The following is a 22,441-nucleotide window of genomic DNA, read 5'->3' on the forward strand; positions in this document are numbered from 1 at the left end:
TTATGGTGCAAGCATAACAATTTAGTCTCTGATAAATTATAATACCCGCTTCTGGAGTGGAATCCTCCTATAAGATTTTAATGCATCTAGCGCGTTGCTGTAGATGTGTGAGACTAAAGTAAGACTCTTGTGCCTGAAAGTGACGATGCCGCTGTAATCGCTATAGGCAACGTCTATAAAGTTAAAAGCTTTATCATATTAAGAAAAAGAAATATCATAACCCCGACTCCCAACAATGGAGATAAACCAGACTCCCCCTGGGGTCGGCATAGAAAACTATTCTTCACAGATGATTAACAAACCTCGGTGTCAGACCTGTCGTCAATCCCAGATAGTACTTCACAGTTCGTTACAGCGCCTTCTCAGATGGAAAATAGTCACCAGAAGAACTGCAGTGACAAATAGCCCGCTGCGACCCCTGCTCCAGCACGACTGAGCAGCGAGGCCGGGGATTGTCAGAAATGAATACTTGTGCACGGGCGGGGGAGGATTTGGGGAAGTACTTGCGGATGTCGTCTGGCACTTAATGTTCTGCCGGATTTTAGAACTGCCTGTCTCTATTTGTTAGGAGTCCCTTTTAAGTGGCAGGCTAGCAATGCATAAGGATACTTCATGCCTGGAAGGCCTAGGGCTGCCCTCTATATGTCTTCTCAGAAATGTGACATTTTTATTAGATTTGAAAGTTGCCTAATGCTTTTGGCGTTACAACCATCAAAATAGGATTTGAACACCAACTCCATACCTCTCAGATAATGGGAGTATAGCTGTTGCAACACAGTAAAAGTTGTTACTGCTCTTTATTGGTTCCTCTACTCAATTTTGTTTCACATACACACTTCTATCTTACGTATCACTTAAGCTGACGGATTTACCGTCTTTAAAGTGAAAAGTACATGCCGCCATTATCTGTCCATGAAATGTCTCGAGGAGATCATTAGTCTCTCTGAGATATAGGAGCAGCATATTAGTTTATGATATTTCCTCTATGAAACTGCTCCCTTCCAGCATCTCTTAGAGATACGCTGTAGGTAAGGTGTATCATTTGCCCCTGCCGTTATATCAGTGCGCTTTACAGATGAGAAGTACCAATCATGATAAGGCGTGTCTTTGTTCGCTGTTATTTCAAACCTGCTGCATGACACAAGACGCTGGGACATCGGGTGTAGCAGGATGTCTCAAAGGATATGTTTAGAGTGGAGATGTGACATCCTACGGCTTCGAACAGTGATCTACGAGGGGGCTTTGGTGAGTCTCACGTGAAACCCGAGGCAGAGTAGGAGGTTGCTGACACAGGCTATTTCTGTCTCCTCACACTCGCAGCGCTGCAGACGACTCTGTCAGGAGACCGTCATCAGCATCGTCAGTTGACTGTGAGTAATAGTTCCTGACGTCTTTGTTGCCAGGGATTTATAATTCTGATATCTTTCTTTAGTTTGACTTCCTGGCAGCAAGTTGCACGGGAACCGTCATTGCTTATTCAGCTAGTATGTGCCGCACAGCCTGCGTAACTACCGATGTTGTTTTGTTATTGACTTTCATTCAAGAGGTAAATCATGTCTTCGCATGTGTATATGATTGTACTCTGATGTTTGTGCAGGCCGCGAACTTTACTATCACTGGTTGTTGTACAGGTCTTTAGATAGTTCTATAGGTCAAAGTACAGAGATGTTTTCAGCCAACTAGAATGACCGAATCTAGCACATTTACTCGTCTCTATCTGTTCAGGTGCACATAATGAGGTTACCTTGTGGCTTGTATCGTCGATGTGCGGGGTCGTATTTGCACCCACTGTACCGTTAAGATCAACAGCACTTTCACCATTGCAGTGGACCAGTGGTTGGTGGTGCGATTGAAATGATTGCTTCAACAGGGTGAAATTGCCCGTGAATATCGTTCCATGTTCCAACCATCTGCCGACTGGTCTCGTCGTTAAATGTCAGCATAGTGTACCGGGCTGAATGCACACACCTCCATCCACCGTGAAATATAAATGAATGAATTGATGAATGAAAGGTTATTGTGATCATCATTATCCTGACCCGCTAAGACAAGTACATGGCAGCCAAAGGGCTGAATTGCATACTATTCTTTTTACAAATAATACTTAAAACAAACTGTGACTGCTTTCACAATTTACAACATGCCATTTGTATAATGTCACAATCTTACCCATATTGTTACATTAAAAACACATTTAGACAGACTTAAAACAAATGAATTTACTTTGGATAGCTATATATTGGATATTCGTTCTTTTCCCCAGCATTGGTTCACTCATGCTGTGGCTTCAGGTAGACATCATGTGACTAGCAAACCTATCAATTTACTGGTAGTATGTATGACCTACCCGGGTCGAAAAGCGCCTTTTATCTAGAGAACATATCTCCAGTAGAGTATGGCATTTAATACACTTATGCTGAATATACTGACACGTACTATAACCTTATTGATTTGCTTCAACTCTGATTAATGTATATATGTTAATGAGTTTGGATCGATTCCTCTGCAAATTACCTGTTCTGTCTTAGTCAGGGGGTGTCACAAGAAAGGCCCTTTTACCTTTTGTTGTAATATAACATTACTACGCTAGTGATATGTCGTCAGCCAAGACTGATATTTCTTCTTACACTTGGCGTATTGGCGGGCTGCTCTCGCTGTGTCATTTAGCTTAGAATCCTGTGCTAGTGGCTCACAAGACATCTGGGGTATTCCTAAGTAGAGATCGGAGGGTGCTATAGTATATATTTCAGCCTAAAGTGCTATGTAGGGCCGTGCTATGTCATTCTGACTCTATTAGTAATGAATTTTGTTGCTTCGTTCAATCTCTCTGTAACCTACTTTCAGAACAGTCTTGTGATCTTTCATTTTTTATTAATTATGCAGAGAAAATACAATTGCCTAGTGCCGCTTCTTAAGTACATATGTTTAGGGTGAAATATAATTGAGTGCCACATTTTCATCCAATGAAATATTGCCTCTGAATCCACATCCTTCATCCTATGTAGACGTCAGGGTAGAGATTTCGATGTTGCAGAATCGCCTGTTACACCGGTAGAGATCGGAGTCTCTGTCAACAGAGATCGCGACCAGTATGATAGGAATGTCTGTTTGTAAATCATGAGTTTCAAGTCAATCCAATGATCATAAGTGACATGAATCAAAGTTATAATTGACTTTTTAACGATTAAGTCGATTAGTAATGAAATAACTGATAATTTATATTGAAATAATTGAAATTTACGATCTCTACCGGTAGAATCGCCAATTGTACCGGTAGAGTTCCTGTCGACAGAGACTGCGATCGCTATCTCTACCGGCAGAGTCGGCCAGACTGCAATCAACAATGTCTAAAAAACATGGACTATAAATGCGTCATTGATAATTTTCACTGCCTTTAACAGTACAGTTTCCAAAACAACTGGTATATTTTCTATTCAAACGACGGAATGATGTCAGTGGCTTTTAGACAGAGGGAGGGGGTGACGCCGAATGCAGTTGAGGGAGACGCATCAATGATATCCCCGCTGTTCATTAGACAATAAACACACCCACACGGATCAAGTCTTCACGGATCTAATGTTCCGTGCGATGTTTTCCCGCTGTACTACCGACTACCCCGCCGAGATCACGGGTTAGGAAAACATCCCTTATTTGCCTGTGCTGGTGAGAGGCAATTTTCAGCCCTGATTCCATCTACCCCGGGGCATATCCTCAGGCGACTGCAATAAATTGCTTTATAATCATGCAAACATGCGCACCACTTCACTGCCAATTACTCCCAGTCATATAGTGGTACCAGATTCCTTTAGATAATAAAACAGGCTCCAGTAAAGTCGACGTTGATACACTATGTAGGACCGTGTTTTGCAACACCCGGCTCCCAGTGCTGAAGTTTAACGATGTGTGGAGCACACTACCATACGTCGGATTGTTCAAAGATTCTGTGGTATAGAGATTAGTACAGCTACAATAAACAGCATATCTACACTGATAATCAAATTTGTACAAACACAGACGCTGACGCAACTACATATCTTACTTGCTTTATAATATCGTTACAGAGACGATAAAATTCTAATGGCACCCTCTCAATATTCAACGCATGTTTTCGTTTCACTTTTCGTTAGGTGTTTGTTATGACGGGGTAGGGCAAGAATTTCTTTGAGGTGGAAGGTAGCGGAAAAGATCCCAGTGTGCAAAATAGGAGCGGAATCGTTACTAATATTAGTTAGGCATAGTTTCGCGTTCCTTCATTTGGAGGTTGTGAAAACGCACCCTCTGTTCACTGACATCCTTTGATACAGTGTCGAAGTTCTAATGGACTTTCCCACGACTTGTACATGACCTTCAGTAAGGTCAGAGAGAAGCGATATCCGCCATTAATACCGGTCAGCTAGGTCTTGTGGTCCATTTGGACGCCAGTATCTGTACTTGCTCCGCTGGTAGCTATCATGGAGCCAACAAATGTACGTTCTATCTGATTACCCAGTGAAACGTGTGTACTCAACTTTTATCTGCTGCGCTTTTCACGCCCTTGCTTTTACTACTGACGGCTCGATTAACCTGTTGAATACTAGTTGATCAATCGAAGTTATAAATCAGGTTGGGCTGCGGGTTTAAAGCATATATATGTTTCAAAGGGCATGGTTTGGTCACTGATGAAAGTTATTTCAGTTGAGAGACTATTTTTTCTATCACATTAACGCGGGTGTGTTCGGCGAGGGATGATGGCACCTCATATAATGCAGAAGAAATGCTGAACCTCGGTTATCAGGTAGGTTTCCTGTCGAGAGGTAGGTGCTTTATTTAAGTATCTGGGGCTCCCCTTAATCTTCGACTGGCTCAAAGTCGAGCTTTAGCATCCCTACTAACGGCTGTACAAGTCGCAAAAAAATTTGACACGTCAATCAGTCTTGCTGTTGGTGCTTTTAGGCCAAAATGAAACTATAGCCACCGCCCTTGGACACGAAGACAAGGGATGCTGCTCATCATGGTCTTGAAAGTAAGGGCACCGGTGCTGTCCTTGGTCTTGAATATGCGGTAGCTTTCCGTGGTATTTGTCATGGTAGTGGAAACACGATGGCTGTTCCTGTGCCCCACTGTCATTAGTTTTGATGCCATATTATATCTGAAAATAGAAATGTTGCTCTGTCCTTGGTGCTGAAGCCATTATAGTGCTATATACCGATTAAAAAGTGAAGAACGGGCATTGTTTCTAGGTTTCAAGCCTTGCTAAATATTTCTAAGTTGTTATTTTTTCTCTTAAACCACTGTTGCTAGATTTGCAGGGTGTCTTATTAAATCAAGAATCATTGGGGACTGTTCCTGCAACTATAACATGTTATTTGTCATTTGTACCGAACTCAATTTTGACATAGTCGACGCTCCCATCAAAATTTTTCTGATACTTTGATTTTGATTTTAATTTTGCTGATACTTTGATTTTGATTATTCTTTTCAGTTCTCAACATTCATGTCGCTAATAATTCATCTTGAACAAAATACTCATCATTACGTCTAAAATGGAATGCAAAATATTTCTGATATATATGTATATGCCTCTACAGTGTGTAAAGAGCATTTTCCCGTAGATTTATGTTACTCGCTACACAACATGATCTTGCAATCGGAACTCAGAAATGAGTATTCATGGCCAAGCTATTCCACGCCCAGTTCCAATGAGTCTCAAGTAGGCCAAACAATCATGGAAGCATTTACTGGCATACGGTCATTCAATTACTATGGCCACCGCTTTCCTTCACCAAGGCCAGCGCAGTGTCCAGCCATCCCAGGAAGAGTTATATGTCCTATTTTCTACACTGGCGTATCTGATACTTACATTGACATCTTTTAAGGACATTTCACTGTGACCGAAATAGCTTTTCATAGTCAGGACAGATATGTCCTATCAAGATGCGGCGGTCAGCTATAGATCACTGGCCGCGTTAAGTCTGAAGACGTTACCGCAGAATGGTTTCATGGATGCTGCCACCAATTGGGTCAGTATATTATGGTCATCTCTACTCCTCGTTGCACAATAATTTGATCGTAAAGGAACTCAAATAATGTTCGATGAGGTCCATAAAGCCAAACCAACATCGTAAAACGATCAACGCTTGATATCTATCGCGAATCAGCCATGACAAATGTGCTGCTAACTCTATGTGATATCAAAGTAGACGGTGATGGACAACTCTGGGAACGAGGGAGGACGTGGCATTTTGTCTGACTCCCTCTTCATCGCGTTTAACGGATGGAAGAGTAAACAAACGAGACACCTTGAAGGTAGAACAGGAAAATTGTTAGCAGATGGTTGGGCACGGATGGACACTCTGATTACCCTTGTGTTGGGACAAATGAAATGTTGGAGAAATACAGTCATGAGCGTTAGATAGAGACTATCAATCGGGTATAGTATCCAGGACAGAAGTGCATGGGATCTAGTTAGCTGTACTCGTAGAGAGACCCAATGTAACTGTATCTACTTTATACCCTCGGTTTTATAAGATTAATTTTGAGACTATCTCTCCCTGTGGTCATTATTGTTATGGAACTTTATCGAAGTTTGAGAGAAAGGTGTGGAAATTTCCACCACGCGCTTGTATCTCCTGTCCTATCACGGCCGCTTCTCGCGTTGTGGAAGTCAGCTGACTGTGCGGCCGGACAGCTCCCAGGCGTTCGGGCCGACGTAAGGGCGAGATGTCCTTGGTGTAGCGGTGAGGAACCTGGGCGGGGATAGAAACTCCAACTGTCGGTGATACGGAAGGGAAGCCGCGTCTGATGGATGGGCTGTACCTGGCTGGGGAGATAACAAGGATAGGGGAAGGGAATGGCGCTGTGTTTGTTCATCTGAGATATGGAGCTACTACTACTACAGTAGCTCTGTAGCTGCATCCGAAGTTTTTGAAGTGAAAAGTATTGAAACGTCTGTCAGTGTAACTCAAACCTACTTTGAGGCCCTTATCAGAACAAAGGGGAAAACGGTTACACACTATAAGACAGGCGCAAGATGCATGGAGATGGAGACAAAAAAGCACCACTGGATACAAAATTAAGCATACAGATAAAGGATAGCTAGCGGTGCAGAGCAGATTCCAGTGTGACGTTAGAGACGAAAGACAGAAGTTGAAACTTTCGCCCCTGTCATTTTGCCACCGGGTATGACATATGCCCTCACTGCCCTTGGTGTTATCATTTCCCCATACCTTAAATGAGGTCTTACAATGGAGACAGATTGGTATCCAGGCCGACCTTGTTTGACCTTTAATGACCCCCCTGTTACCTCCAGGCAATATGGGGCCTACCCTAGTGCTGACCTGTGACCTAGCCCCTATCGTGCACTGTCCCCTGGCTGTAATCGTTTGATAATTTCAGTTCAGAATTGATTGTTATGTGAGAACTCGGAGGCATGACTTAGGGTCAATGTATAAAGTGGCCGGCTGTGGCTTCTGATTGGGTAGAATGTGGGTCTAGGATTTCTACATATTCTGTTACTTGGTCATTGTGGCAAGGTAAGCCACTTCGCGTCTAAATCCCCATAGTGGCCGCGAACGTCGCTGTGCTGAAGTGTGTATTGGGTATTGAATGTTTAACTTGGTAAGAATTAGATGGTTCCTTTAGTGGGTTCAAGTCCTGATTTTAATGCTCTTTCCATTTCCACGTCCTTCTTCATTGCCATATAAGTTATTATCTCTTACTTTCCTAGTTATGCAGCTGTATGTGCAACTCAGTTTGTAATGGAATAGATTACGACTTGTTCGGCTCCTTATTGCTGGCTTCTGCTTCAATCATATGCGGAAAAAGTAACATGGATTGTATTATGTTTCTGAGAATGAGTAAGCTTTTGTATGATAACGTAATCTCATGTTCCTTAAGTCGTCTGGTCCATTTTACACAACGTAATGTTATTGGATTATTGGTATCACAAAAGGGGAAAGTATAATCGTGTCAAGTATCACTAAACTTACATCACCTGGAACGTCATTGCAAAGTCGATTATAAGAATTTTACCGCGTGCACGCCTTTTATCCTTTTTGGTTTATTTTGGACATAACATAGCATTAGGTTTGGTATTAGCTGTATTACTACTTACGGTTCTTTAGATCAAATCATCAATTAAGCTGCTTATAAAATACTTAACGAACATCTGAATAAAAACTATTTGAGTTGTCTCATCATTATACAATAATATCGTGTTTTAAAGTGACTTGTGCCCTTTTTGCTATACCACAACAGCACTGTGCTACGTTTGTTGTGATGATGTTCTTCACACACACACACATACTGCTCACCCTGTCCCATCACCGCACTCCTTATAGCATAATTCATAACGCTGTAAGCCTGTTAGGATCCCATATCCACATACTTTATAAGCCTATATTTTACGAGTAATCCGAAAATTGATCCGCCTTTTCATCATTTAGGAGCTCTATAACGACGTGCCCATAATTCCGGTATGATAGACGTAATCAATATGAACCCACAATTATTCATGAACAAACGTCGATAAACCATATTAATGTACATACAGATATGGCATTTAAGTTCCTTGGAATGCTTTGCTTCCAACTCGTTGGACCGTGATTTCATCGTACATATGGTTTGAGTAAATACCACGAGGTGACTTAGTACACATGACAGCTACTGACTTTCCATCTTTGATAGTTGGCGGTTGCAGGACTTAAGAACTTTGTGAACGGTCTAGAATGGCTGGCTCCGTAGCAGTATTATATCTTTATTCTTTTCCGCCTGAAGCCAAGGGTCAGAAATTCATTCGCTTTACACCGTACCAAATCCGGCGTACAACAAATCCGGCGTACAACTCTTCCCGCTTTACGTTCCGTAGACCCGGAGAACGAACATGGCTGCCGAAGAATCACGATTTCAATAAAGCGGTCTGAAAAAGGCCCTGAACCGTCATCACACCCTGTACCACGCCCACAGGTCAACTCGCGGACCTGCTCACAAGTGTTAACTAATGAAATTAGGGACAACTTCACAGCTGAGCCGGCGAGGATCCGCCTTGTGAGGCTGGGAGAGACAAAAATCGATGCGTATCAAGCGGCGTCAAATATTTCATCGCGTCGCCGTAATGTCATTTGTCCCTGTCATGGCCTGTCAGTTCCGTGTTTGATAATTGGGTTGTAATCCTATTGGTTACGGTCTATGAAGCAGTCGGGCAGCAACATGCCCTCATATCCCGCGCTACAGCCATTTCAATCAATTAGAAAAAATGACAACCGGATCCCGCTGCTAACGTGAAATGGCGCTCGTCTGTAATTGCATTGCTGAGAGGACACCTCGAGCAAAGAGACCAGGTCCTTTTAAAACAGCAGAAAAACTTAGAGAGCTAAGGGAGCAATGGCGCTCTTATGCAATTGCACTGCCGAGAGGACGACCCCCTAGCCCAGATGACTAGGTCCTCTTAAAACAGCAAACGATTTCTGAATGCTAAGGGAGTTTGTAAAATGCAAGGTGCAGTAGAACAAATTGAAGAAAGACTGATGGAGGCAGATGGAGAACCAGTGGATGATGATAATTGTTGAGAATATCTGCTCTGTCTGCTTTCCTATTTTCTAGATTGCGAAGTGTTTCAGTATTCCCGACTAACCGATAAATCTGTTCAGCAAATAAGTTTCTTCTTGCTTTTCTTACTAATGTCATGTATGTTTTCTTCATGTATTACGACGGAACGCTGGGGGATTATATGGTATTATATCTGACTCCAAGCTATGAAGTCGCCTGAAGGCTAGGTCGAGAGGGCGCCTCTACATATACGAATGCGTGGAAAAACGTCTCAGCTAGGCCTGTTTTTCTCGTCTCTTTACATACAGTTTACCTAAAACTGTGTCCCTAACAAAACCAGCCGAGTTTAACTGTGATTGATAGTCTGTACCGAGAGAAGCTTTGTGCAGTGACATTCCTGTCTAATGTGCTTACAGGGTGATTGATAGTGTCGCCACAGGATTAAGCAGCGAGGCAGAGACGAGCGGATGTCATAAGGGCACAGACTTCGCAGGGTAACAGAAGACTGAGAACCAGCGTGTCCTTTTGCCGTATAAAGGTACAACAACCGGGTGAGTAATTTGCCAGTAATTATTGTCCCCTTCCCCTTTACTACTAGGCATTCTATTAGATATTGGCGGAAAGCACTATTATGTAGTACAGCAATAGTACTGCAGTAGTTGTATCCCTGTCATGCTCGTTTAATACTTGCACAATTATGACTTTGGCAATCAATTTAGTTTTTATGAGCAGACCTTCGGAAGGTAGCATGAGTGTCATTCAGGGTCAGTTCCAGGGCTACGATACTCCATGGAAGCCCTGGAACTTACTAGGATGACACTCGGGCTATTCGCAAGGTTGATCAGCCCGTCATTGCGGGGTGCTCGTGCTTATTCTATATCCCACACCCCACTAAGTACGGTTAGGCCTGAGGCGCAACATGTTGCATAATACAGTCCAACCTGGATTCAGCAGCCACTCAAGGGAATGAGGAAAATGGTTGCTCAGGACAGATGGTTGCTCAGGACAGATGGTTGCTCAGGACAGGGTGTAAAAATGGACGGGACTGTTTTTACGCGTATCGAGGATCATTGACTCAATGATGTTAACAGGAAACAACGTCTGTGGTTCGGTTAGCCTGACAGCTAAATATTTTCACTCAACAGAGTTGCCCGGTGCTTGGCCTGACTTATGACAATGAAGAGCCCTCTTCCGACTCTATGCGGCACAGCACAATACGTACAGGTTACCTAACCGCCGTAATCATCTTAATGCTTTAGTCCCATTTCTAAAGCGGGGCCCCGGCCGGGCAGCTTTTGGAAAAGAAAAAGCTAATATGAAAGACAACAAAAGACACAAGACATAGAAAAATGACTCTTAAGTCCTAACCATATATTGGTTATTTTTATATGCATTTTTCGTTTTCGCAAATAACACATAAACTGTGAAATATTATTCTAGGACTATGCTTCATTATGTCATTTGTCGGTAATTCTGCATCACAAATGCATACGTTTTTTCTCGAAAAAACAGTCCTCAGTAGGACACAGTTATATAGAGCATGAATTCCTTCAAAATTCCCAGCTATTTTTTCCTCAGGTCATAATCTTTATAAGATCAGATCTTTATGATTCAATTGTGTTGTCGTAAATCAATTAATTTTAGTGAGGGTCATGTAAAATCGATGCTGAGTCTTTAACATTGCTTTCAAGGCTCTTGCAGTAGTCAATATTCCTCATTGTCAAGGGATCCCCGCATTCACTGGTTTACCATTCCTTCCAAAGGTACAGTCCCGGGACTGCTATGCGGCCAGACCGATAATCCCAAAAGCTTATGGAGGACGAGAGTTTGCCCTAGAGGTCACCACGTGTCTTTTGTAATTCCGCTGCCCTCTGCTGTTTCCTTACCTTGAACGTGACGTTTGGGGAATATCGATCTTTTCCTTTACCTCCGCGATCGACTGGGCTTACCGAGACAGAGCGGTGCGGTCAGAAACTCCTAAAAGCACAGCCGTCAGCAGTCCACCTTCCTTTGATTTGTATGTGTTGGTGGACCAGAGTAGCATCGCTACAGAAATACATCTCCAATGGGACAACCTATCCTTTTTATTGCTCAAAATGGTAATGGTCTAACCATGTTTACAATTTCTGACTTATTGTGTGTAGGTATGCATTAATAAATGATTAAATGACGCAGCAGTTATATATTTCAAATAACGAACATTGAGAAATTGCAAACAACATTCTTTGCAATCAACTGGAAGTTAATGGATCTTCTCATAGAGACTGGCGTTGTTATTCCGTTTAGCACGAAGTGTATTCAGCATCTATTATCGTTGGTGGTTTTAGATGTCAAGCTACATAATCAACAAAAGCACACGTCAAAATCTGGGCCTCGAAAATATCGGGTAACGCCCTAGCAGTGGAGGATAGACCTTGAATAGCGCTATGTCGTTTTACATTACAACATTCATAGATGTGCACATGGAGAAACTACTCATCGTGAGCACTTCAGGATGTGTTTGTTAAAATTTGATGAAACTTCATGCAAGGTTTACGTTGTCTTAGCTTTGCATTCCTAAGTCGAGTAGATGTTCCCTTTTTTGATATCTACAATTGTGTGCACGGGGTTGAAACGTGCGCTGTTAACAGTCAGATGGCACACTGAGCCGATTACACACACTACAAGCTTACCGACCACCCACAGGTCAGAACCACAACCTCGTCACCCATTGGTAATGCAACATTCATGCCGCCAAATTAGAAAATAAGGGTTCAACACCGCGCTAAATACAGTCCTGAAGAGCAGGACACGGCAACGATAACCATGCCCAATAAGGACGATGCGATGAATCATTTTCCCTTAAAATCCAAACTATCCTTGCACCTTTCGTGTATTCCCGCACATTTCCACTTCACCGGCAGGTCCTCTATATGTATATGGCAATTTACATGTAGATGGTTGGTAAGAGAAGAAGTCCCGAAGGGCCCAATCACGTCTCACTTTAAGGTACTATTGTGCTCTAAGTAGGAAAGGCGGCTGCGATGGTTAAGATCATGGCTGAAACCTTGTAACTGCCGTTGATCACAGGTATGTGCATTACCTTAAAGGTTTTTGCAGTCAAACCAAGGGTTCTCTATGTTGTTGATGTAGATATACAATGCTATTGCAAATTTTTGTTTGTTGTGTGAATTTTGTGTAGACATCACATGTCTAATCCCGACACAAGATTAGTCTATCTTGCAATAGTAAGGACCTATTCTTGGCGGCACATGCGTATGGTCACCGCGGCAAATAATCTTAACAAATGAGTACATTTGATTATTTCCCTTCCCAAAAAGCGTAACTTATCGATGGGTTACAACAGATGGCGAATCCCGTCGAATGGAACCCTGTTTGCCCTCCTCCTCGCGAGAATACCCCGATTGTGCCACTTCCAATCTCGTCTGCTCCAGCGGCCTCTGTCGCCTCTGCCCGGGGCGGTTTCGTGTCACCTCACAAACCTTCCTGGGTTCTAAGAGCTCCAGTCGCAAGGAAGCTCACCCTGCATGCGTGATTTGTAAGGGGAAGGCAGAGTGTCCACGCGTCCATTATATTACCGAGCCTGAAAAGTACATGCAGGCCTGATGGAGTTATACTCCGGTTGGAAGTTTATTCATCTTGTTACTGGAGCACGGCTCCACTTCGCTTTGGCTTCATCTCCCTCGTTACGGTTCTCTGATACTGCACTGTCTCGCAATTTCACGAATCGACCCCTGACTTCGACGAAAATATGATAGATGCTGTGCAATCACGTCAAAGACGAGGGAGGCTTTCTGACGATCATGTCATCCACCTCCTCTCTAGAACGCGTTGTGATGTCTGTTACTGGCTAAAACTTTTCATAAGCATCCGTTAAACGATGTCCTCACAGTTACCTTCTTCTTGTTTGCTTGTTTGAGACTTTTCATGTATTAATATGTAGCTTAGCTGATAAAGAATTACAACTTGAGCTGTAACTGAAATGACCTGATCATTAAGACCACCATTTTATGTGAAAAGTAAGTGTAATGGTATTGTATGATTGAGAAATTTAAATGTGCGATGTTTCTATTGTGAAGAGTTGTGAAGTTGACCAACAACTTGGCTCGATCGCCTCCCATGGACCGTGGCCAGGCCTGATCACGCCGCGGGATTGATGGCTGCGGGAGACGCGGCGCTAAAATTAGACCCCTCTTCCATCTGGAGCTCCGGTTCCCTCACCGCTGGAATCGATCTTACCATTATGGATGACAGACCTCCGCTAATTGCTGTTTTAGAGGATGTTGGGAGGGCACAGTCGGAAGCACAATGGTGGCATTGTTTCCTCTTAAATCTTTATTGTCGCCGTAGACCGTTACACAAACTACCGTGTCTGTACTTGTGTATGGAGAAGAGGGGGAGATCAAGCTCTATGTCTTACCCGTTGTGCCTTTAACGTCTTTACTGGCTGGAGGTGGATCACGCAAATATGAGGATCCTTAGGAAAAGAGCTTAGGGGGTAGAACATGCAGCCCCGCTGAAGGGGTTTGTGGAAGATAAAAGACATCCTACATATATCGATTGGTGTTACGAAACTTTTAGAAGCTTGAGGGTTTACGGTTTGCTTACCTGGATCTACCAGCGGATAGCTGTAAGATGAACGTACTTGGATAGGGCGGGGTCTAGCACAGGCCATTCACCCAGAGGAAACATACATAGATTATCTACAACGGACAAACGTGAATTGTCTTCATCCCCGAGGTGCTTGATATTTTAGATATGAAGTATTCCAGATTGAATCATCCAAAGTATCTATTGTATTATCAAAATACAGTTATCACTACTTAAACTGTTATCAGTGTATCAGAAGCCCAAAGGTAAATGAAAAACAGTTAGATCAACATCCTTCTGCCAACACACATGGCGCTCTATGAAACGTGACTACTGAGTACTGTATCTAAGGGTGTGTTATACAAAGCAGGAAAGTAGTGTTAAAGTGACTTTCTACACTTGGTTGTCGGTATCATAACTTTTGTGCTTCGGACTTCGTTATATACGGCTGGATTCTCTCCATGAGTATGAAGCTGAACATCACGAAGCTGAACAACCATTCCTTTTTATGACCACGCCCAGAACAACACCCACTGACGTCTGAAGCTCCAGTTGGTAGCTATTGCCTACAGGCAATCAACATGTGTCGAACGTATAAGCCGTAATGCCGGAAAGTAGGAATTTTATTAGAAGCTTACTTCGAAATCTCTGATCTGACCCTTTAAGTAGCCTTTATCTTTTACACAAAGGCTGATGACGTCTGTAGCAACGACGTCACACCCAGATGTTCGTTTCTTGATAACAACATTTTACAGGTCAGACGAGGATCTCCTCCGGTCCTTTTCAACGCATCATAAGCCTTCCGTCTCAACTTCTGGGTGCGCAGACCTACGCATGAAACGCAGATATGATAAACTTTACGGGATTTGAACAGACGTATTCAATAAAAACCCAGACCTCTTGACGTAGATCCACGCCCCTGCTATCTCATTTACCCGTTGTCGGTGTTAGATATGATCTCATGTCTCAGCGTTTTGATGACCCGTCATCTGCTCATCAACTTTGATTTCCTTAATGCTAAAACTAAACATCCATACCTTACAATTACTAGTTCATCCTGATCTGTATCACAGCATAGCACACGATAGTTTACGTAAGATACGGCAAACATAACATGTATTTCACTCCTACACTTGTTCGTTGCTTGAAGCCGGGACATTTGGTAATCACTTTCCACCGCCCACGCATAGCGACTAATCAGCTAAATTGTAACAGCTGCTCTCCCAACTCTTCCGTATTTGTCAGACCCACTGACCTAACCGATAACGAGAGTCAACACTGACGCGTTATACTGACGCGTCTCCGCGTAGGAGACAACATGGTGGCAGTGAAGTAGCTCATCCAACCCGTCTTCAGATCCCGTCAATCAAACATCGCGAGATTCCGCGTGGTGAAGCAACCGTAAATTCTGACCGTACTTTCCGGGTTATGGGGTCATCAGAGTTTGGGCCCCTTAACTGGACTCCGTTCGTGCAGAACACTATATTCTGACGTCACGCTTATTACTGGCACTTAACGTGTTTGGAAGCCGTCTTGGCGTCTTCAATATTTGATGAAGGGGCCCGAAGGCCTGCCTCTCCACGGCTAATGGAGAAGAGGTCGATGCCGAAAAAGTCAGTCACGACATGCATCGCAAACTCGCTCATGGATGAAACTTTGTTGAAACGACTCTAGATTGGTCAGTCACCAATATAAGTGGCAAAGAGAGACAAAGGTTACATGTATGTCGACATGACCATGTGGAATATCTTCAGCGTTCCCAACTTGTCTATATAGATAACTCTAAGAACTTCTCGTATGACTTGGACCTTGTGCTTAATCCCCAAGAACCGCTTTTTAATGATTAACTGTAGTATTCTTCCGCGATGGAAAGTTTGTCATTACATACAGATCAAGATGATTGTGTTCGTTGTATATCCATCAAATTCACGGGCATAGTCATAGAAGAGCTCGATATTTCTTATTTCTTAAGCCTTGCTTTGCCTGTTTTGAATCCATTGCTATGGGCATATTGGCTTTCCGCGCTGCATGGTTAAAACTTCATATCGCATGTCCCGATATCTCACGATCTTTCCCGCCGAGGCATATTTACCGAGAAAACGCCACAAAGAGGGAAATCCGTTGATAAAGACATCTAAATGTCATCTTCATCAACTTGCCTCCTTATCTTATTCGCAGCGTAAAGGTTGAGCGCGCTCCTGTTTACGATGTTGTTATAGTACACCCCCGTGGGTCACGGGCATAACGATGCCCATTAGTGTCCCTTTGTCGCGGGTATTAATACTTAATGTCCCGTCCGCCTCAGGCACGCGAGGAATTTTTGGCTGAGAAGAAATCCCTGGCGGGGTTCTCATCTCCTCCGCACCTGATGCCGCATCTCTGCCCGCCGTTAGGAGACCCTCCCCGCGGTGACATCACTGCTGAGATTGCACTTTTACGTCTCGTGCACGCCACGCGCCGCAGGGTCGACAGGTACAAGCTATCCGCGCAAACTCTGAATAAACAATTTAGATAAAATGCCGCCAGGAATCTGCAATCAGAAATTGCCGTCTCCATCCTTAATAGGTTTTCCACCTGGCGCTTGTTTCCTTTATTGCCGTCCTGGGAAGCGGTGCGAGATAGAATCGCTGTGTTGGAAAGTGTTTAGTTTTGACTGATGGGCACTTACTGATCATCTGCCACCTCCGGAGTTCTCACCTACCAAGGACATGCGCAATGTTGAAGATAGCGTCTAATCGAAGAGCACCGCATGAAAGATACTCCAAGCTGTTGGACCTGAAAACGGGAGGAGCAAATACATTTCACGACTAAAAATATCCATGACCCATGCTCATCAGACTATACGGGAGTTTACAAAATTTCCTGTTAAAGCTACGTGATTTGATCGCCCCAAATGACAAAACCTTGGTTTCTTTGTCAGTTTTGATAATACTAGTATGTTTGAAAGTCACATTTGATTAACTACCAAATCAGTCAATCGTTGCTGGTTTATCTGTCCATTACATTATGCCATCACTGAGGGTAGTTGTTTTTACTTAGGTCAAGTTTTGTTGCGTTTGTTTGGTTTCATGACTTACTAAAGCTTCAAAAGTTACAAAAGGGAGCCATGTGCACCATACCCTCTTGAAATGCTGAGTAGTGTACTTTCTTCGACTGTATTCATGCTCGGTTGCTTACAGCATTGCTAGCTGTCAAATTTTGGATTTGTCAGCCGTCCAAAATACCATTTCATGACCCTTTGCGCTACGTTACTAGTCCTAATGTTCGCCAGCAGCAACATCAGGCAGGCTCGTTGAGGAAAGTTTGCAGCGATGAAATGGTCGCATCTGCTCTGGGCCTACCCTCTAGAGTCACTTAATGCCTATTGTCCACACTCTACTCATTGCCTCTCACCAAATGTATAAGACAAGATCTTCATAGCCAAAACGCCCTCTCCTACATCAGACGTACACGATATTTCTGTGTCTCCAGGGAAGTGCCTTACACAGTAGAATGTCCTGTGTATAGCTTCGGTCTCCTGATGTGAAGTATTAGAATTGAATGCGTGAATTACCTGCTCCCAGTTTCATTGGGAGGGGTCCCCCTGGAGGCTAGCAACAATCAAGTACAGATTGGGCTGCCTCTGCCGGGCGCTTTGTGATTGATGTGCCGACTGCAGGAGGATCATTTTTACGATTGTGGCGTGTTCAGCAGCCTACCTTTCTAACGCCGGGAAAAATTACGAGCAATCGGAGACAGCGTTTTATTCCTGTGGAATAGGCTGATTATGGGTTTGGCAAAAATGCATACCAGCGATTTGCACATTTCGGGCCGAAGGTTGCCCTTGGAGTAATGTGATCTGGAGCCAATAGGTAACGGTATTGCACCCGAGTGCCAAGTGGGACACGTTTCTATCTCCGTCTCTGTGGCGAGAATAGCAATTGAAAGGTTTTCGTCTATGTCTATTTCATCTTGCAAATATAAAGGCGGTATGTTATCCATAACGGAACATCGCCCATTCAAGCATTTTAGAGCAGTCTGCATTAGCATCACTTTCGTAAGTTAGATTCATAACTCTTGCTAGAAATTTAACATACCTACATCTTTTTTGGGTATTTCGTTTCATATTGTCCGAGACTATAGTGAGTATTTCGTGATGAATGTACATCAATTAATCGTTAAGATGTACCCTTACATTTTCGAAAAAAAAAGCGGAAAGGGCGGAACAAAAGTTACCTGCTAATCAAATCTTAGCTATCTGGCTTATTTAACGCTTTTTGACTTTAAGACCGTTTCGCTGTATTAATTTCAGTTGGCCCCATCAAAGTGGTAACATTTTATCCTCCCGGACTGGCGCCAGATGAATTGGACCGTGCTCAGCTCTATTTCTGCCTTTAATCCCAATCCCCGTGGCCTTCCCCCGATAACGTGATAATCTTTACAATACGCTTATAATGGCCCTACTATCTCTTGGCTTTTAGATCTTACATTAGCCCAGGAGTCGAAGCCTTTCAGCCAGTGCAAAGCGCTGACTGTTCGTGGAACACTGCGCGGACCTTCCTAAAGCGTTCCGCGCGCTGGCTGTTGCGTTTTACGTGAGTCGTTAAATTTGCTTTTTTTGGGTACTTTTCCTACGTATCAAAAACTTTCCCACTAATCCTTCTTCCAAAAGAAGTGTCAGTTCACAACTCAGATAATAGGATATGATGCGAAGAAGACATTAGATTATAAGATATTTGAAGATATCATTGTGTACTACGGGCGATAAACGATACCCCACATCATGAAAACGACTTGCACGTGTCCAAATAGCCATTGAAACACTGTGATAAATTTGAAAAGAAATGAGCTGAAGACGGGACGTGACTATATTATGTTTGCATCGTTGAATAACCATTTTTACAAGCATTGTAAAATTTGTCGGTTGGAATGGAGTACACGGCGGCACGTGTGCGCTCCGGTGGGGGCGGTTCGCGTGACAACAGTCTATTGTCCCGGGGAGACTGGCGGTGGGATCTCCTACAGGAGAGTTAGAAACGGAAGTTTTAACACCTGGGGCGTGAAATCACCTGACGGATCCGTCAGATCAAACTTTTCTGCTGATCGATCATTCGGTGGATGAAAGCGTGGCGGGGAGTGTTCCACACAGGGGTAGGACGTCCGCGGTGCTGAAATAGTGGTGGTGCTTATGCAGAACCACAAGAATATTGGTCAGATTTGCCTGGTAATCTTTGCTTTCATTTTCTGCTTATACATTGTTTGGATGAAAGAACAACACGCGTTTTTCTTTTTACCATCTTTGGATATTTTAGTCCACACACTTCGCTTAGATGATATTCTCAATAAGTAAGTCGACCACAAGGCGTTCCAAGGGAACAGAAAAAAAAACAGCCTTCAACTTGAAATATCGGTATATCGGTCGGTAACAGCTGTTTTAGTACCGAAAAATCGCAACATTCCGAAACAGAAGTAGCAGCATTTCGTGCTTGATTCGGCAGAAAACCGGCAGTTTACGGAGCAAGCAGTTCACTCCACCGGGTACACCTGGGGTAAAACTGAATAGGCATGTGGCGGTATGGAACCCGTATCATGAATGCTGATGACGCGCAGTAGGAGATAAAATCTGCGGGGAAAGCCATTGTCGGCCATGCAGGCCATTAAAACACCGTCGACCTTCGCGCGGAGAGAGGAGCTGTCGCGTGACGTTAATCTGCGTTCCTATAGCAACGCAGACGACAGCTAAAAGCACGAACCCACGTCATCGCCCAATTGCATGAGCCGTGTCGCTAAGACAAATGTTGGGTTGCGTGGCTTATCCTTTTGAAATCCGCTGAAAGAAATGGAATTACAACACTGGGGCTTTCAATTTAATTGTATCTTCACCCGAAGAGTATTTCAAATTGTGGTGGACGGATGGCATATATGTTGCGATCCTCTCTTTTTCAACTACTGTTGCATTTTCCCGACTCACAATATGTAGTCTGCACCTCTGTCTAATTATTTACAATGATTTGGAGAATTTGTTCTTTCTTATGAAGATAAAAAGTTGACGTGGGTATTTGAGCTATAGGATTTCGGGGCATAGGCGCCCTAATTTGATTACTCGCTGTACCCACGGGCTATTTGTTCCCAATTACACGCCCAAGGCAACCTTCTCAGAAAGCTGTCTCTATTTTCTGCCGCCAGGCATTTCAACTCGCCGACCTAAGACTTCTGAAGGCCCGAAAGGCCTGTTCGGCGTTGGCAGCCTGCCCGGGAGAGCAGAACTTCCTCAAGACGCATTACCTGCACATAATAGGGTCGGGCAGGGGGTCACCCTGCCATTTGCAAGCATGCGGCTGGGGTCTGGGCGCGTTAGGACCGCTTGTAGATCAATCCTGCGGTACTTCACATCATAGGGCCTGTGCTGTCAAACTTGATGATATAGTTAAGCGTAGTGGAAGGCGTTCTGATGGGGCCTGGTCAGGACACTTCGGATGGCGGCAACTACAGTCAGAATAAGTGATGATTAGGCGTCCTTCCGGGAGCCACACCGGTTCTGTGGGGTCTGAGGATGTGTCAGTTGTGTGCAGGACATTCCAGGTTTTTATCATGGTTTAGATTCCGACACGAGTAATATCTGACAGGTGCAGTCGGTAGAATATTTACATCGCTGCCGCAAGTATGCAACACAGATACACATACGAGGCAAGTGCGGCTCTGCACTTACCGAAACACCCAACCGTGAGTGGTCATTAGCACTGACCGCCGTCTGCAACTATGTGTCGTACATCTCTAAAATGATATGCACAGGCACTTTTCAATAATATATCGCTCAACTGCCACGGACGACGATACCTCGACATGTGATTTCTGTTGTTTTGTAAATTATGGGGAGCAGATTGTAATTCGAACCATGAAGGATGAAGCGGTTGATATTTGAAGCTCTCCAGATATTTCATAGATACAATATTGTCTTTGAGCATGTGTGATTCAGCTGAGACATCATTCAAGCACTGGAAAAAGAACTCAGAGCACGATCCAAACTCCGATGTTTTACCGTTAAATTTACGCTATTCACATGAGAACGACGTGCGGAATTTTTCAGATGTGCCCTCTGTGTGAGTTGGGAAATACGTGCCCAGCGCCAATCCTCCATGCTGAATTAGCCTCCAGTAATATTGAAAAGAGTCGTCCAAAGCCATGAGAGATAACGGCGATAACAATAAAACATGTTCCGCTCCGTAAAGGGCCTTTAGGTGGGAGGAGACCGGGAAATTAAAGCTGTAAACCAAACTCGCGCCGGCCCGCGATCGGTGGGTGGAGCTCTGCATGGCTCCTTGATGTTGGCGCGTCTCAGGGAAATCTTATCTCGCTAGATCCCCTTGAGATAAACTTGGGATGAAAATCGAAGCTATAATGGGATCTATCCGATCTGAAAATGCCATACTCACCCTGGAATGATTTGTGATTGGTTTCCTCGTTAAGATTATTACTCAGGCATATTTTTAGGTGCGCTGTCGCATCTACTCACTCTCATACGAAACACAACCGGGTTCACGCTGTATGAACGTTGGGTCTGCCAAAACGTTGCTATTCCTTTCGTCGTATTTTGTTGTATTTTCTAGCCTCCGTTGCAGACTCAAGTTTTGCAAGTTACAGTTTTATTATAACATTTTTTTCTTACTGCTTCCCGGCCAGCAATAAGAAAAAAAAGTGATGATAAAACTGTAACTTGAAAAAGAAAACAACTGGAAGGAGTCTGCAACGAAAGCTATAGTATTTTCAATGTCAAGAGCAGAAAAAATGGCGCTGGGACACATAATAAAAAAATTGTTTTCAAGTCAATACGTAACGCCAATTAGTAACGCAAGTGCGGTCAAGTTTGGGATCAAGGCTTAAGCGGGCTAGCCTGGGTGCCACCCTAGTTTGTTAACTAGTTGACAAATGGGGAGTAAGAGGGGTTCCAGTAAACTAGCTAGCATGTCACCTAGGCTATAAACGGGACTGCTATATCTGACATTGTTCTCATTGATAGAAAGTGGAAAATGGTTTGATTTCGCTAGATATTCTTTTGTTTTTGTCTGTGTACTATATTCAGCCACGTTAGCAAGACATGCGCGTCTCCACTCACTATAAAGCCATAAAACAAGTGTGATGTTGTTACAAGGCAGGTGTTGTTGTCAGGTAGGCTGTAACCCCTGTCAGTCAACAGATGTCGGGGGTATCAATTTACAGTATATGAACGTTTATTACTGTCGCACCAGGTTTTATAGCCATGCATACAGCGCCGATATTAATTGAATGGTTCGGAATTGCGACTATATTTTGTCTCGGCAGTAAAAGTAATGGAGTCTTTGCAGGATTG

The 22,441-nt window shown here is 43.6% G+C and overlaps 1 protein-coding gene across 7 annotated transcripts in view; it reads left to right on the forward strand.

The window, feature by feature from the left end:
• The window catches only part of LOC136435212 (voltage-dependent calcium channel subunit alpha-2/delta-2-like), a 100,149-nt gene that overhangs the window by 12,180 nt on the left and 65,528 nt on the right, over positions 1-22,441 (forward strand). For 6 of the 7 annotated variants that reach the window (XM_066428503.1, XM_066428502.1, XM_066428504.1 and 3 more), the window contains exon 2: positions 9,942-10,076. The gene's annotated coding sequence lies outside the window, so the exon portion shown is untranslated. Of the gene's footprint in view, positions 1-9,941; positions 10,077-12,533; positions 12,595-22,441 lie in introns of those variants that run through there. The other variant, XM_066428501.1, reaches the window with a different exon arrangement.

The sequence above is a fragment of the Branchiostoma lanceolatum genome, chromosome 5, assembly GCF_035083965.1.
Source record: "Branchiostoma lanceolatum isolate klBraLanc5 chromosome 5, klBraLanc5.hap2, whole genome shotgun sequence".
NCBI lineage: Eukaryota > Metazoa > Chordata > Leptocardii > Amphioxiformes > Branchiostomatidae > Branchiostoma > Branchiostoma lanceolatum.